This window comes from Pan troglodytes, chromosome 3 (genome assembly GCF_028858775.2).
Source record: "Pan troglodytes isolate AG18354 chromosome 3, NHGRI_mPanTro3-v2.0_pri, whole genome shotgun sequence".
Taxonomy (NCBI): Eukaryota; Metazoa; Chordata; class Mammalia; order Primates; family Hominidae; genus Pan; species Pan troglodytes.
In genome coordinates, this window is record NC_072401.2 from 139,767,022 (window position 1) to 139,785,582 (window position 18,561).

General features: G+C 37.0%; 1 long non-coding RNA gene across 3 annotated transcripts in view; it reads left to right on the forward strand.

The window, feature by feature from the left end:
• Window positions 1–18,561, forward strand: part of LOC104006213 (uncharacterized) — a 38,715-nt gene that overhangs the window by 3,017 nt on the left and 17,137 nt on the right. The window contains exon 2 of one of the 3 annotated variants that reach the window (XR_001717157.3): window positions 527–665. This is a non-coding gene — a long non-coding RNA (uncharacterized LOC104006213). The remainder of the gene's footprint in view (window positions 1–526; window positions 666–18,561) is intronic. The other 2 variants (XR_001717158.3, XR_679826.4) reach the window with 2 other exon arrangements.

Consider the following 18,561-nt stretch of genomic DNA (forward strand, 5'->3'; position numbering starts at 1 on the left):
CCAAGGCCACCCAGAGAACTGTTCTACATTTTTCCTCCCCATCTCCCTTCCCTGCCCTTTTCTCCTCCTCCTCCTTCCTCCCCCTCCTCCTCTTCTTCCTCCCCTTCTTCTTCTTTTCCCCTTTGATACCTATCTGTCCTCCTTAAAGAATTCTAGTCACATCCTGGTAGTGTCCCAGCTGGCTTGAGACAAAGTTATCTTTTCTGATAACTTTGCATCCTGAAATGGTGAAAACGAATGCAAAAATAACTGATCTTATGGTCTTTTGAAGGAATCTACTCCCCAGTGTGTTTCTAATTCTCTAGGGTAGAATGCTTACAGGAGGACAAATAAACTCCCCTCTTGATAATATTAATCCTCTTTTATAACATATCTGGACTTGTGTTACTTTTCTATTCTCCTTTTACCATGAGTGAGAAGAGAGAAGAATAAAAGGGATACCAAAATATAGGGACTGTGAAATATTGAAAGCTGAGGATTGGGAATTCATAGAAACTATTTCTCTGGATACTATTTTTTCTTACAGCACAACCACATGACTGAAGACAGAGCTCATCTGGGTCAGTGTTTCAGAAAATGTTGCCAAGAAACTTCAAATGCAGATTCCTGGACCTCAGTGCAAACTACCATATTGGAAGTGAGAGTCGGGGTGAGATGGAGGAGAGGTGATATTGAGAACCTGCATTTTTTAAAACTTTTATTTTAGTTTCAGGGGTACATGTGAAGGTTTGTTATATAGGTAAGCTCATGTCACATGGGTTTGTTTTACAGATTATTTCATCACCCATATATTAAGCCTAGTACCCAACAGTTACTTTTTCTGCTCCTCTCCCTCCTTCAACCCTCCATGCTCAAACAGACCCCAGTGTCTGTTGTTCCCTTTATGTTCATGAGTTCTCATCATTTATCTCTCACTTATAAGTGAGAACATGTAGTATTTGGTTTTCTGTTCCTCTGTTAGTTTGCTAAGGCAAATAGCCTCCAGCTCTGTCCATGTTCCCACAAAAAGGCATGATCTCGTTGTTTTTTTTTATAGCTGCGTCATATTCCATGGTGTATATCTACCACATTTTCTTTATCCAATCTGTCACTAACGAGCATTTAGGTTGATTCTGTATTTTTGCTGTTGTGAATCATGCTTAAATAAACATTCGTGACCGGGCGCAGCGGCTCACACCTATAATCCCAGCGCTTTGGGAGGCCGAGGCGGGTGGATCACGAGGTCAAGAAATTGAGACCATCCTGGCCAACATGGTGAAACCCCGTCTCTACTAAAAATACAAAAGTTAGCTGGGCATGGTGGTGTGTGCTTGTAGTCCCAGCTACTCGGGAGGCTGAGGCAAGAGAATTGCTTGAACCTGGGAAGCAGAGGTTGCAGTGAGCCAAGATCGCGCCACTGCACTCCAGCCTGGTGATGAAGCGAGACTCCATCTCAAAAAGAAAAAAAAACAAAACAAAAACATTCGTGTGCATGTGTCTTTATGGTTGAATGATTTTAACCCTTCGAGAAATCACCATACTGCTTTCCACAATGGTTAAACTAACTTACATTCCCACCAACAATGTACAAGTGTTTCCTTTTCTCTGTAACCTTGTCAGCAACAGTTACTTTTTGACTTTTTATCAACAGCCATTCTGACTTGTGTGAGGTGGTTTTGATTTGCATTTCTCTAATGTCAGTGATATTGAGCCTTTTTTCAATGCTTGTTGACCACATGTATGTCTTTTATTTAAAAAAAAAAAAGTGTCTGTTCATGTCCTTTGCCCACTTTTTAATGGGGTTGTTTTTCTTTGGTAAATTTGTCTTAGTTCCTTATAGATGCTGGATATTAGAACTTTGTCAGATGCACAGTTTGCAAGTATTTTCTTCCCATTCTGTAGGTTGTCTGTTTGTTAACAGTTTCTCTTCCTGTGCAGAAGCTCTTAAATTTAATTAGATCCCATTTTTAAATTTTTGCTTTTTTTGGGATTGCTTTTGGTGCCTTTGTCATGAAATCTTTGCCCATGCTTGTGGCCTGATTGGTATTGCCTAGATAAGAAAATCTAGAAGAAACTATAAGAAAACCCTAGAAGACACTAGGGTTTTTAGAGTTTTGGGTTTTACATTTAAGTCTTTAATCCATCTTGAGTGAATTTTTGTATACGGTTTAAGGAAGGGGTCCAGTTTCAATTTTCTGCATACAGCTAGCCAGTTATCCCAGCACCATTTATTGAATATGGAGTCTTTTCTCCATCGCTTGTTTTTGCCACCTTTGTTGAAGATCAGATGGCTGTAGATCTGTGGCCTTGTTTTGGGGCTCTCTATTCTGTTCCATTGGTCTATGTGCCTGTTTTTGTATCAGTATCATGCTGTTCTGGTTACTGTAGCCCTGTAGTATAGTTTGAAGTCAGGTAGTGTGATGCATCCAGCTTTGTTCTTGCTTAGGATTGCATTGGCTATTAGGGTTCTTTTTTGGTTCCATATGAATTAAAAATTTTTTTCTAGTTCTCTGAAGAATGTTGTGGGTAGTTTGATAAGAATAGCATTGAATCTATACATTGCTTTGGGCAGTATGGCCATTTTAAGGATATTGATTCTTCCTATCCGTGAGCATGGGATGTTTTTCCATTTGTTTGTGTCTCCTCTGATTTATTTGACAGTGTTTTGTAATTCTTATTGTAGAGATCTTTTATCTCCATGGTTATCTGTAGTCCTAGGTATTTTATTTTATTTTTTTTATGGCAGTTGTCAGTTGTGAATGGAATTGCCTTCCTGAATTAGTTCTCAGTTTGGCTGTTGTTGGTGTATAAGAATGCTAGTGATTTTACTACATTGATTTTGTGTCATGAAACTTTGGTGAAATTGTTTATCAGCTGAAGACTATGGAGTTTTCTAGATATAGCATCATGTCATCTACTAACAGGGATAGTTTGACTTCCTCTCTTCTTATTTGGATGTGCTTTATTTCTTTCTCTTGCCTGATTGCTCTAGCTTAGACTTCCAATACGATGTTGAATAGAAGTGGTGAGTGAGAGCATCCTTGTCTTGTGTCAGAGAACCTGCTCTTTTTTTCTCAGTGTTTTAAAAAAACTTTTTATTGTAAAATCTAACAGATATAGAAGACTATATAAAATAAACCAAATACCCTTATAACCACAGCTAGGTTTAAAAAATATAATTTTTCCATCCATCTATCCTAATCACAGTCCCTTCTCTCTTTTCAAAAGTAATCACAGTCCTGATCTTTATGGTAATCAAGTCTTTATTTTGTTTGTAACTTTATCACCCAAAAGTTCATGCCTAGTTTAGTTATGCTTTGTATTCCTTTTTCTAGAACAGGACTGTTTTGTTTTTAATTGTTCCTCCTTTCGTTTATTTCTTTTTTTTTTCCCAATGGGGTTTTGGGAACACGTGGTATTTGGTTACATGACTAGGTTCTTTAGTGGTGATTTCTAAGATTATGGTACAACCATCACCCAAGCAGTGTACCCTGTACCCAATGTATAGTCTTTTATCTCTCATCCCCTCCCACCCTTTCCCCCGAGTCCCCAAAGTCCACTGTATCATTCTTATGCCTTTGCATCCTCATAGCTCCCACTTGTGAGAACATATGATGTTTGGTTTTTCTTTCCTGAGTTACTTCACTTAGAATAACGGTCTTCAGTTCCAACCAGGTTGCTTCAAATGCCATTATTTCATTCATTTTTATGACTGAATAGAATCCCATGGTGTGTGTGTGTGTGTGTGTGTGTGTGTGTGTGTGTATAAAATACTTTCTTTGTCTATTCTTTGAATGATGAATGATGAGCATTGGGCTGAGAGAACCTACATTTTTAACAACTTATTTAGGTGATCCTCAGGAACTCTAAATCGTGGGAATCACTGCTAGCCTATCTCCTTATACACTTAAGAAGCAAGATCTACAGCCTCCAATGTATCCCATTTTATTTCCATAAGCCTTCAAAACCGATCAAGGGTGATGAGGATGGCATTATTTATCTCAATTATGTATTTTCATTTTCCTTCCTAAAAGAAGATTATATGCCTCTATCTGTTGCCATGTGACTTGAAATGCTTCTCTTTGGGAAAGGCATACTCCATGGTCTGAGGAGGTCATTTACATCACACTTGGCCATGTAAATTACTATGGCCAATGCAATGTGAGTAAAAGTGATATCTGCTACCTCTGGGTAGATGCTTCAAGAGCCATCCCATGGCTCTGTCACTATTCTTTCCTTTTGCCACAAAACTAAGGTAAGGCTCTTTCCTTCAGTCTCAATCACCAAATAAGGAAGATATGTGAGGCAGACCCACAGCTCTCCTAGAATCTACATTGACAGAGTAGGAAATAAACTGTTATTATTGTAAAGCACTGAGACTTTGAACTTGTTTTTATTTTTTAATGGAGCATAACATAAAGATTTTCAATCCATGGAGATAAAATAATTTTTAAAATTTTCTTTCCTATGACAAAAATATGGCCAAGTAAAAGCAAAAAGTAGCTTGTGCTGCCTCTAAGGTGGTGCAGTAAGTGCAGCTACGAATGCCCAATGAAAGGACAGTCCCAATATGTATACTAGCTACATACTAGTTTCATCCTGCCTTAGCACCCCCATCCTGCACTGTCTCAAGGACAGCAATAGAGCTTTACTCTGTCTTCAAAACAATGGAAGGATGGATTATTTGCCCTGCCCTCCTCTTACACATATATACAGTTTGGGCAAAAGGAATACCACCAGGCAAATTGTTTTCAAATCTATCTAATTTCTTCGAGACTTTTCCTGTTTGTTTTTCTAAAATCACTTTCTCTCCTTCCATGGCAACAGGACAAGACAAAATGGTTCTCTTTTAATATTCAAGAGCTGTTGCTCTCAGACAATGTAGTGCTATTCAGCAGAAAAGCCCTATTCAGCATATTAAAAAATCCCATTAACTCTTCCCTTCTCATCACTTGTGAATTACAGATACCCTGGTCAATACCCTTGTCAGAAACTGATTTCATCTTTCTGACATCACAGGTTTTAAACACATATCAGAATGAAAAACAAAGTATATGGCTATTTCTATCTACTCATGTCTCACTGTAAATAAGTGAAATGTCAGGGTTCTGAAGTTGATATATAACATTAACTTAATAAAAACTATTTGAATCTGGAGACTTATACATGGAAAGGAATTTCCAGAAGCTACCTTTCTTTGGCTCCCAGTCATCCAAATTAATAAAAACATTCTGCAATTAAAAAAAATCTAAAAGATACTGGAAGCAAGTTTAATATGCTGAAAATATACATGCAAGTCTAATCTATACATGAGTGACAAGTAAGTCACATAGAATTATATTAAAGCAATTATTACATGTCATTTGTGCTTCTTGATTAGTCCAGAGTCCCTATATAGTACAAAAGCAAATATCTTTGTTTGATGACAAAAAGCCAATAATTCCTCGAGGTATAACTGGAACCATGTCATTTGACACAATATGCTTTAAAATGGTATGTGGCTTCAAAACCCAAAGATTTATCAAATATAATTTTGCAAGTGTGCTTACAGGAGCTAATATAAACCTTAGTTTCAAATATTTTGTTTCAAATGTAAGGAAAAGATGCTTCCATATGGAATAGAGCCATTTAGGAGCCACAATCAATCACTGAAGATAATCAAATGTCCCTGAGCTTCATGACCCAGGCTAATTGAGTTAGAGGTAATGATACTTGAATATCCTCTTGTTGCCTGATTTAGAAGCCCATGACACTGCTGAGATACTTATATTTAACTCTTAACAGGATTCCATTATGGTCCAGAAGCTTCTGAGACTGTTGAGGTCGGAAAAAAAAAAAAGGGTGCTCTAAACTCCACCAGGATTACCTCCAAGGGGACAGTTCTCAGGCCAAGATAACTAGTGGAAATCTGGCAAATTATTTATACAGTTTTTCCTCTTCCTTTCTTAACTACAAGAATTCAAGACATTCCAAGAGGTTTAGGAGCAGTCTACTTGGTCCCACACTTCCTGGAATACCTCAGAAGACCCCAGAATTGTTTTATAACCCCAGGGAACATCCAAATTTCTATAATATGAAAAAAAATACATGCACACTGATTATGGGCTAGATTGTGTGCCTATCAGACTTATATACAACAAACACTTGGATACATCCAGAATCCTTAAATTTTGGGGGTACAAAATATGAGGCTTCATTCATCAACTGGCATTCACCACCACAGGCATTGCAACCCCACCACATTTATTATCACTTTGATGGGGACATGTATGCCCTCCATTTCTCGGGTATTCTTTTCCTTCTCTTACACCTTCTTCTTATATCAATTTCTTCCCCATCACACTTCCAAAATATATGACCATAATAAGAATGCCATCTAGACTGCTTAGGGCATTTGTTCATTAAAAAGCCAACTCTCAGCTAAATGAAGAGCCAAAGATCATTAGAGGTGACAGAGCATGGAATTTTTGAAATGAGTACCTCCCATAAGGCCTCAAATATCACCTTGGCCATTTATGACTCTCTTGGTGTGTATTTTATACACCATTTATTTAAAACAGCTTAGAGAGAAGGCCATACAGGTATTTGGATGTGGGTTAACATCTAAAATGAACCACGGTTTATTATTCTTCTTATTGTCCACTTACTAAGGATAGTACAGTAGGTGGTTGAAGTCTATGGCCTCATTTAAGAAAGTGCAAAAACAGCACTTTTCCTCTGTCCATATTAGAATGAATATCTTGATATTTAAGGCTCTAACCCTTTAGGAGTGAGTGGTAATTTTGTGCATATAGTATATCTGCACTTCATCCTTCTAACTCTCGAGCATAATATTCTAACTCAGGCAGAGAAGAGCTGTGGCAAAAGGATGTTAGTGTCGGCAGCAATGTTCCCTTTAAATGGATTGGATCTATAAGACAATCTTATCAAGCTTGTTCTAGCATAAGTGGCAGCTTTATGTTTAAGAACAAGAGGAGGTAGTGAAGGATACCGTGATGCATCATAAACCTGCAGGATTTTTACAAGCCAAGATAGATGTTGAGATAATGAGAACAGATTCACTTGTCAGAGGCTCTGATGTCAAAACTGGAGTTTTCCATTATTTTCAAAAAGAATACTTTTTAATACATTCACAACACAAAAGCATGCAACAGCAATTGATGATCCACAGAAATATATGTGATTAATATAAAAAAGAAGCATCTACCTCTGATTGTCCAGACTGCCTGTGGGTGATATGATAGTTACTTTAAACATTATATATTTTTGAATGTTAACTTGTGCAAGTCCATCTTGTTTGCTCTCATTAGTCTGGAACTACTTGAAGGGCCATTCTACAAAAAGCAATTCATTTCAGACTATGAGCAGGATTTTTATGAAACTTCTACACAAATGGGAACTGAAGAAATTTAGTCACCATAGGGCAAAAATGAAGCTCCATCATTAAAATATCTTTGAGAGGAACTGAGAAGACTCAAATGGGTAAGGCTCAGAATGTAAAGAGATTAATACTAAAATGCCCCCAGAGTACAGTGTGAAACTGTTAATGTCCTATGAATTTGTTAACCTAGAAAAAGAATGGGTTGTGAATCTGAAAGTGTGGTCATGTTACAGAAGCATTAAGAGAATTTAGGAATGAGAGGATTGCCAGAGCTACTAGGGGCCATCTGATTTCTTTCTGTGATGCTCTCTGGGTGAAGCATAGAAATAGGCATGATGTAGAATACTTCTGCTTTAAAAGACCAGGACTGAATATCCTAAACAAGCACCAAGGAAAGTATCTTGGATTCTGAAAAGGAAGTGGGGGCAGAGGGCATTCTAGTCAGAACTCCACTAGAAAAAGAAATGACTTAACTATTTGTTGCTTACTGATAAACACAATCACTGGACATTTAGGAAAGAAGTTATTTAGTATCAGGGATCAAAAAGAATTTGGAAGGTTCTAACGGGATTAAGAAACGAAAATAGAGGAAGATGTACGAGTAGCTTGTTTCAGTATATAAACCAGTGATGTAGGCATATGGTGAATACCATTTTTTAGTTTGATGAGAAAACTTAGTAGAATTTTATTTAAAAATGTAAAGGATGTCAAGCACTAGGTCCTATTATTTCCCTCAAGACCAGTACCCCCAACTGCTCCAAATGGAGCAGCAAAGTGAAATGAGCCAATTCCCTTGGAAGGTTGTAGTGGTTCAGCTTCAGGGGGCTTGTTAATTTTCCTTCTCCAGGGGTTCCAAGTGAGGTCTGAGAGCAGAGCAGGGAGGCAGAGTGAAAAGAGGAATTAATAAGCTTTCTAAAGTATTGCTACCCTTACTTCTTTCAAGGGAATTAGTTAATTTCACTTTGTAACTCCATTCAGATCAGCTCAAGTTTGGGAAAATCTCCAATGAAATAGAGGGAGAGGGGAGACAAAGGCAATTGGTAGGAAAGAGAGGGAATGGACAGAATTTAAATCGGTGACCTCAATCCAAACATTGCCTCAAATACTCAAAGTACTTTACAAATAAATATTACATATATTTATGAAAGATCTGGCCAGGACATAAAAAGTTTTCATTTTTGTTAATTTTATTCTTCCTTCGAATCTTGGTAAAACTTCTGAAATATAAATATTTTCTATTTCACCTGAATCACAGGGTTCACAGCAGTATCTTTATGCCTGATCCATATAACTTTCTCTCAATTTCTTCACACCTGGATGGTATGAATGTCTCTACCCATTTCTGATATGAAATAACAGTATCAAGTGTTTTAAAATTGAAAACAAGAAATAAATACATAGAGGGGACTTCTCTTAAGCACTGCCTTGAATTATAAAAAGGGAAAAAATGACAATAGAATGAAAGAAACTAATAGAAACAAAAATAAAGAGATGATAAGTGGAAGAGGCTAAAAGGGAAGATATACATGAAAATAGTAAGCACATATAAATTACCTATGGACATGAAGTATCATATTTTAAAGGTATTATAAAGGGCTTAAGTCAAAACATTAATTTGATTTATAATATATAGACAATGGACAAATTGTCCCTAAGAAACACATAAAAATCACTGAAATAAATAATGTAATACAGCCTTTAGCCTAGTGTAAATAAGTGTTCAATAAAGTACTAGTATTTTAAAATTATTTTTCCATTATCTGTAGAACACTACAGTTTATGCTTCTCTAGAATATTTAAGACCCTTTCTTATAAAATAATATTTTACCTTTGACAAACTGGACTGACATGAACCAATAATATTAAAACATTAAGGATATACAGGCTAGTCTTTTGATAGGTAACATGATTAAATAGAAAAAGCACAGTTTTGGTGCCAGGTCACAAATAAAATTTATGTTTTTAGGCAGACTCCATATGTGGCCTTGGGCACTTTCCTAGGCCATCTTAAGAAAGAAATATCAATCTTCTTTCAGAAAATGAGGATAATAAGATCTGCTGTGTAAGACTAGGGGACTAGAGGACATGTATGTAAGGCACCCAAGACGGTACATATGCAGTGTCCAACAAACGATAGCTAGTATTATCATTACTAAAAGTTAAATATGGGTAAGGCTAGGGCTGAAAAGCCATGTAAGAGCTCATCTTATCAGCAGACTCCCAAACTAGTTTTGCATCAATATAACCTGTATAAAACTTAACAAAAACAGAGATTTGAAGGCCCCACTTCAAATTTGTTCGATCAGAATTCCTGTGAATGCTGTCCAGAAATCTAATTCCAATTCACCATGTTATTTGTATTAATAATACTTAGATGGGTTAGGTCACTTGCCAATATCTCACAGTGTCCATGCAAAAACTAGAATCCTAGTCTTCCTTTGTCTCCATTTGAGCTTGCCTATTATATCACTGTATTTCTATAATCAACTACAGTCTTGTATTCATGGTGTCCTTAGAAGTCTAATTATTATTATTAACCATTTTGTGGTCTGATTTTGTACACTTGGTAAATCTCACTATGTTTTTTTTTTTCCCCAAACTCCAGACTCCTCCTGGCAGATGATAACCAAGCATATACTTTGCCCACTTTCTATGGATTCTTCCTGTTATTTTGCCACTGTTTTGTTTACAAACACAGAGCTGAATCAAGAATTCCTATATAGTAGCTTCACTGAAAGCACATAAAAACAATATTTAACCTAAATACAAACTTGTGTTTCTAAACAAGATAGAGTAGCAGGGACCAGATTTACCTTCCTACCTGAAACAACTGAAAATCTGAACCAAATATAGAAAACAACAGTGCTTAAGACATTGGCCATCAGGCAACAAAGGACAGTGATCACTAAAATGTGGGAAACAATGCCTCCCATGCTCCAGCTCACTTCCTAAAGTGAATTTCCAGGCCATAGTGTAGGAAGAGAACAGACTGACAGAACTAAAAAAGGTTCAAATCATACAATGTATTGTTTCTGGCCACAATAAAATTAAATTCAAAATCAAAAACAGAAAGATCCCTAGAAAATCCCCAAATATTTAGAAACTGAATAACCATCTACTAAATAACCTATTGGTCAAAGAAGAAATCAAAGTAAAATTAGGAAGTATTTTGTAATAAATGAAAATGAAAATACACATATCAAAAATTGTCGAATATGGCCAAAGTAATGTATGAGAGAAACTTATAGCATGAATATGCCTACATTAGAAAAGAAGAAAGGTCTTAGGTTTCACCTTAAAGAAAAGGAAAGAAAATTAAGTCTTTAAGTATAGAAAGGGAAATAACAAAGATCAGAGTGAAAATTAAGAAAATAGTAAACAAAGAAACAACAAAGAACATAAATTATGAAAACCAAAATGCGGTTATTATTGATCAATAAAATCAATAAACTGCTAACCATACTGATCAGAAAAAAAGAGAAAACACAGAAATTACTAATATCTGAAATGAGAGAGGTGCTATCATTATAGATTGTACAGATATTAAAAGAATTATAAAGGGATATTATTAATAACTTTATGGTAATAAATTTGATGACAGACAAAATGGACAATTTCCTTGAAAAACAAACAACACTTACTGAAGAAGAAATAGCTTGCATAGTCTCATATACTTTAGTATATAGCCTCATATATACTAAAGAAATGAAAGCTGAAATTTAAAAAACCTTCTCACAGAGAGAAGTGCTAAGTGGGGGTGGGGAGGAGATTACAAAGGGGCATGAGAAAATTTTTGGAAATTAATGGCTATGTTTATTATTGTGATGATGGTTTCAAAGATGACTGTCTATGTCAAGATTTATCAAATTGTACGTTTTCAATATGTGCTGTCAATTGCATTTCAATAATGCTGATTAAAACTGTGATGAAAAAATACTTATTGCATTTAAAAAGCATGTGGTAGTTGGTAGTTTGTATTTGCTCAAGAGGACTCCAAAAATTAATCAGAAACATACAATTCCAATCTTAGAAAATGATCACAAAAAGAACCTTAAACCAGAAAAGTGAGAATCCCTCAAGTTTAATGACATTGTAGATCTTCTAGAAGTGTTTTTTTCCTTTCTTGGATGAAAGGTGATTATTTGAATTTCTAATAAAAAATCTAACATTTTCAAAGATAATGTGTTTACTAATGGCGAGGAGAAAATACCTCTAATCACTATGACTGAAATCAGAGAGGAATAATATCCCCATGTCAAAGTGTGTGCAAGTCTGTCCACACCTCTTTCTATTCATCAACAGTATCTGTGCACTTCATAGGCCTCTCATGAGAATAGAATAAAATAATGCCTAAAAGGAGCTTTTTGTATAAAATGTTTAGTGTTTCTAATATTTTGAATGAACAAGACTCATAAGGTGGAATGGAAAATAATTTTATTCATTTATCAAATCTGCCTTTACATATCAATTCACAGGTGATTATTCCACCCTTCACTGCCTCCCACATCCCCAGTTTATATGGAATCTACGGAAGGTCCCATGATTTTTCTGGTCAAACTCAAAAAAGTAAGAAGTCTTTATTGTCCCAAGCTGTTCTGGAACACTGAGTATGTTCTGCCCAATGTAATACCAACCCTGGATATAATTCAGCGTTAAAGCTTCGCTCCTGATTAACACTGACCACCTACAGTGTGGGAAGAGAGAAGGAACGATTGCCTTCTTCCCTTTTATCCTCTTTGTGCTTCAGCATCTCCTCCTTCAGCTTGCTACTGTGGATTTATTATCTCTCCAGGATCTAAAAAGAGGAGGCAAAGTAGATAAAAAGGCAGGAGAGTTTTTACTTAGGCCCTGATATGGTTGTGTTGAGGTTTAAAGCAGATCCTTCCTCTTATGAAAATATTCATGGGTTCTTGGGAAACCCTCATCATAGAAAATCATGAAAATGGTTTTTAAAATTATTTTATCATACTTGAAGTTCTGAGAAAATCATGAAAATCTTTAACTAGCAGCCCTCAATGGAAGCACTCCCTAGAGCATAAGTCAGAACTCTTCTCTTCTTGGGTATCTAGCTGTATATTTTCAACATCTTTTTGTTGAGTTTTCCTTGCACCGCCAAGTAGTCCATTTGAAGGAGATCTGAAATGACCCTTGAGCACTCTTTCTTTCTCTCATATGTCTCACAATCTGACCAAAGAAAACTGCCTACATTTTGTATCACTTGGAGCCTAACTACATTCTGTATTACTTTCCTAGGGCTGCTGTAACAAAGTAGCACAAACTGGGTGGCTTCAAACAACGGAAAGTTATTTATTGTCTCATGGCTCTGGAGTTTGGTAATCCAAAATCAAGAGGATGTCAGGGCCATGCTCCCTCTGAACCCTGTAGGGGAGAATCTTTGCCTCCCCTAGCTTCTGGTGCTTGTCGGCATTCCTTGCCTTACAGGTGCATCATGCCAACCTCTGCTTCTGCCATCACGTGTCCATTTTCTTCCTATGTGTCTTTGTCTCTTAACTTGACTCTCACAATTTCATCTGTCACATATGCCGACCAACACAATGGCAGCCCTGTGCTCTACTGCCACTGGACCCTCAAGCTGATACATGAGGCATTATTCCTCTCTGACTTCGGTGACTTTTTATTAGAAATTCAAATAATCACCTTTCACCCAAGAAAGGAAAAGAATACTTCTAGAAGATCTACAATGTCATTAAACTTGAGGGATTTTCACTTTCTGGCTTAAGGCTCTTTTTGTGATCATTTTCCAAGATTGGAATTGTATGTTTCCAATTGTTAATTTCTGGAGTCTTCTTGAGTGACTACAGACTAACTATTAGGCTTTTTAAATGCAATAAGTATTTTTTCATCACATTTTTAATCAGTTTTATTAAAATGCAATTAACAGCATCTCCTTTTGGAACACGGGTATTGTTAGCATCTATTAGATTAGGGCCTCAGTCAAGACTGAAGCTGAAATAGCTCCATATTTATTTACATACATGATTGTGAGAGTAGAATAACAATAGTTCTATTAAAGCAAATGCATACCAACCACATCTATAGTCAGAAATTTTATTCTTAAGGGTTAAAATAAGAAGCATATATTGCGCAGAGAAGTTTCTATCTTCTCTGTTGTTTTCTTGGTGAGGGAAGCCAGATGAGCTTTATTACAAGTCATACGCTATTATTGACTCATTAATATATAGTGTGACCATGAGTAATAAACCCAAAAGCATAATAACTGAAATCAATAAGTCATTCAGAAAACTAAAATTAGGCTGTAGTATAAATAGCTATCTCTCCAGATAATTTTTGGAGATAAATAATAAAAGTGGTTATTTGATTTCTTTCTTTTCTTTTTTGAGACGGAGTCTTGCTCTGTCGCCCAGTCTGGAGTGCAGCGGCGCGATCTCGGCTCACTGCAAGCTCCGCCTCCCAGGTTCACACCATTCTCCTGCCTCAGCCTCCCGAGTAGCTGGGACTACAGGTGCCCGCCACCACGCACGGCTAATTTTTTGTATTTTTAGTAGAGACAGGGTTTCACCGTGTTAGCCAGGATGGTCTCGATCTCCTGACCTTGTGATCCGCCAGCCTCAGCCTCCCAAAGTGCTGGGATTACAGGTGTGAGCCACTGCACCAGACCAATTTGATATCCTTCACCAAATTGGTTTGCAGGTGAATTCAGATGAGAATAAAATGGCCAAAAACAAGCATAAAATAGCAAACATGGAAGGCTAAAAAACTTAAAGAATAGAGGCAATAAAGAATGCAATAATTGTGTTAAGAAATGTTGAATACATTTAAAATGATAAAAGGTAAAAAGGAGAAAGTGGTTTTACTGCACATGACTCATGGAGGCAACTAACTTTCTTAGCACCTACTTCTTACAGGAAAATAATTAGCTGCACACATAAAAGCTAGATTAAATGAGAACAATTTGCAATCATTCTTGAGATGTGGAACGTTCATGATCACATCCCTATAACATGCACTACCACCCACTGCATAGCTCATGGCCCCATTGATCATAATTTCCATCCATCACATGCCAAGAGCTATATGAACTCTTCTTAAGAGAGAGGAATAATAGTTACTCTATCCTTTTTAAATTTCATCAGATAACACCTTTTCTTTTTCCTGCGAATATACTACTATAACTTTATTTGAGCTTATATAATTGCATATGTCCAAACCATTGAGTCAAAATGCTATTTCGTACTATTAAAAATATTTTACATACATGTACAATAGCACTCCTCCTCAGTCTCAACCCCTCCAGTTACATGCTAGAATTAAACTGATTCCCTAATGTGTGCTTTATTCCACCATATCAGCTCACATTATTCCCTACTTAGTATTTCTGTGCAATTCAGACCAGCATTAGTGGCTTCCTGTTACACCTATGTGGTTAGAATTACAAAGGGTTTTGGTGAAAACCCAGCTGTGACATTCTCCTTTATTTCACCCCAGTCAAATGTCTGGCTCTTAGAGACCTTCCATTCTCGCATAGAATCTGCTACCAACAGGCTCTCTTTAGTTTCCATTTTATGAATAAAAATTTTCAAACTTTGATCTCAGCTCCAGCTTCATTATCCCAAACTTTCCATGACTTAGAATGAAATTTCAAAACAAATACAGTGCTTGAGGAACAAACACTCCAAGCAATTCAGGGTTCAGGTATGTGGGACTGAATGAATAACCTTAGGATATTTGAGAAGGGAATAGAGTTTTCACTCCTGTCTGGGACAGTCACCTTTTCTAAACCTTATTTTCTCCCTTTTCTTGTCTGTTCTTCCCTGACAGCAAGATGCTTTGTATTCTTCAGCTCTCTGTGACTGCCACGATAATTCATTTACAAAAAAAAGTGTTATGTGTCTAATAAGTTACATCTTAGGAATATTTAAATTTCTAAATAATACCAGACAAAGGGAAGAAACTCTTGAAAAGGGGGACCAGTACAAAAATCACTGAGTTATAAAACAGGAAGTGACGCAAATTCTTCTTCCTTGGGTTTCATTGTGTGTGGTAGCTTATTCATCCAATTTTTCAACAAATATTTTTTAAGAGCCAATATATACCTTCATGGTGCTTGAATTCTTTTATCTTATTTCAATTTGTTCTGTACCAGTGTTAGCTGGACATTTGTCTAGCTTCCCTCTCACTTGTGGACTAGTTTCAAGAACAAATTGAGCTGATTGTATGGTACAGTAGTGCCTTATATATAGTACTCACTCAATAAATGAGGAATTTAATTCGTTCTCATCTAGTTCCCCATTGGAAAAAAAGTGCATTGTAATCTTAAGGGACTTTTGCAATATTCTACATCTGGTCAGTGGGAAACAAAATAATTCACTAGCATTTTAGGTGCCAGTATAAAAAACACTTTTTGCATAATGTTAACAATCAAATCATACCATATTGGCACCGTCTGATTCAAATTTGAATCTTTAGCACCAATTTATTTGAAAATTATACTTTTAATTTTTACGTTCTCATAACTATTAAGTTAACTATTCCTGGTTGGTCCTGATGCATTATAGAATTTCATGATCACTATGCAGTGTGGCCTGACAGGATCTATGGCAGGAACAGCCTCACTATGCTCAGAGTGCATTCATAAGAAAAGCTTCAGTTTTAAGAGGAGTGATATAAACCTAGAATGACAGGGGAAAAGGGTGACCAGATGTAGGATGAAAATACAGTTAAATGAAAAATGGCTAAGGAATCAGAGGATTTTGGACCTTGAATATCAAGAATTTCAGGGGCCCCATTAATGCTATTTTCAAATCTTTGAAGGTGTTGAATTTAGTAAATGAATAAATGATATGTGTGTCTTCAGAGACAGGAATAAAACCAAAGCTGAAGAAAAAGAAAATCAATTGCTATCAGTTTAACTATAACTAATTTATTGAATCAGTTGGACTCAGTAGGATACAAAAAGGAAGAGCAAGAGAGTGAGTGAATGAGAGAGAGAGAGAAAGAAAAAAGGAAGAAAGAAAGAGAGAAAGAGGAAGGAAGGGGAAAGAAAGAGAGAAAGAGAAAGAGAGAGAGAGAAAGAAAGAGAGAGAGAAAGAAAGAAAGAAAGAGAAAAAGAAAAAGGGAAAGGGAAAGGAAAGGAATGAAGGGAGGGAGGGAGGAAAGAAAGGAGGGAGGGAGGAAGGAAGGAAGGGAGGGAAAGAGAGATAAAGAATAAGCAAGCAAGCAAGGTTTTGCCCTCTGACCTTTCATATACACCCCTAGGGTGTTTCTCTTTCCTCATCATTTATTGGCATCTAGGACAAGCCTCTCTGCCCACATTTAGTCACAAGAACAGTCTCATTTCAGTACTTTTCAAAGCCCCACCCAATAATATAAAAAGCTTTGAATCTTATCCTATTTGAAGCTTCTCCCTTCCCCTGTATCTGGCTGGAAATCTGAAGTGCATGAGAGATTGGCCTCCTCTCTCTTCCCAGCTCCACTTCTTCCCCTCACTCCCTAGCTACTCTTTGATGGCTCCCAGGTCAGACCCAGGTAGTGAGAGAAGATTAGGCAAAAGCGGCTCAGTTGTATGCGGTTGGTTGAGTTACTTTCAGGGCTTTTTTGCTGACAGTGTTTCTCAACAGTGTTTCTGCAGATTCCTAGAAACTCTTCTACTGGGTATTCCTCCACTGCCGGTCAACCTGGGCAAGGCTGCTCCTCCAGCCGGCTGCTTAGGACTAATCTGGGCTTCTGCTGGGTCCCTCTGCTGTGCTCTCCTTGTCCCTTCAGGCAATCCTTTTGGGTGGAATCCTTTTCAAGCTGACCTACAGCCAATTCCTTTTGGTGCGATTTAAATCTAGATAATAGTAAGGACATGCATTTGCCTACAGCTGGAGCAAGTGCAGCTCATTCTATAGCTCACTCTCAAAGTCATTTTTCTTCCTTTTGACACCAGCAAAGCACAGCTCCAGCCACAGCCTCTCCTATTAGACCAAGAGTAACTCAAGTATCACATCTTCACATATCAAGAGCTTGACCAAAACGTTATTTCAGGGTTTTAGCCTGATTCTTCCTTGAAGGTTTCTCACTTAGAGTGCGGTGGAAAGTACCTTCTTCTCCCCTTATCCCAGTGATACAGAAAATGTTCCCCAAAGAAATGTCTTTCTGGAAGGCTTTCAACCCTGGCCTTTTATAGACGCCTGTGAATGAGTGATAACTAGTGCAGGCAGGTCTAATTTAGGATCACCCCCTTTGCAAGTCTAGCTCCATGATTTAGAATGTTTTGTTCTCCAACTTTGGGCCTCTGGAGACAACAGAAAATAATTTTAGTGAACATCCTTTGGCTTACCTAAAAATGTTTCAATAATTCAGAGGTTCAGAAAATCTAACTATCAGCCTTATCAGCCTTGTGAACCCCTAGATAATTCAAGTCGGGGCTAAATCTCTATTTTAGACTGTGAGAGAACAGATAAGTCTCCAGCATAGATTGAGAAGGTGATAATCTCTAAGTTCCTTTTCGCTCCTAGGATTTGCTGATCCACAGGCTGCCTCTGTCAGATGAGCCGAGTGGTCTCCTAGTCTTCAAAAACAAACAAAAGGAAGAACATCAACAGAAAACCAGAATGTGATGCAACTCAATAAACATCTCCACATATCCTACTTGGCTATTATGTATTTGATCTCTTCTCATTTTGTTTGAGTTGGCAAATCATGATAGCACCAAGATTGTTATTTCAACTCTAAAATGAAATCTCTAGAGGGATAAAAGGAGAGTTCTGAGTTCAGATGTAATAAGTATTAAGATAATCAGTAGAGGCTTAGAAAAGAAAATAGTAACAACATTGGAACAATTAAGCAATGTGGAAATCTTCAACTCTATTTAAAAATAATTACAATAATGATAATTAAAATAATTTTATTATCATTTTCGTTTCCTTCGGGGTCTTTCATTTTAATTGCACTTAGGCATTTTCTTTCTCAGGCCAGAGTTAGTATCCTCCCTGCCCCCCATAACTTGCTTTGGTTTGATTTCTCTCCAGTAACTGAAAGAATTAGGTTAGCTTTTTCCTAATCTTCCTGATACTGAGGTGATCAGTAAATGCATTTTTTGCTCTCTGAGAAAACTTGGGTGCAGAACTTGTTACTTCTCTGAGTGGTCCTATGGAATACACACATACCCCATAAGTGTGAAATCTAGATTTGTCACCAGAAAGGGGTCCTGATCCAGACACCAAGAGAGAGTTCTG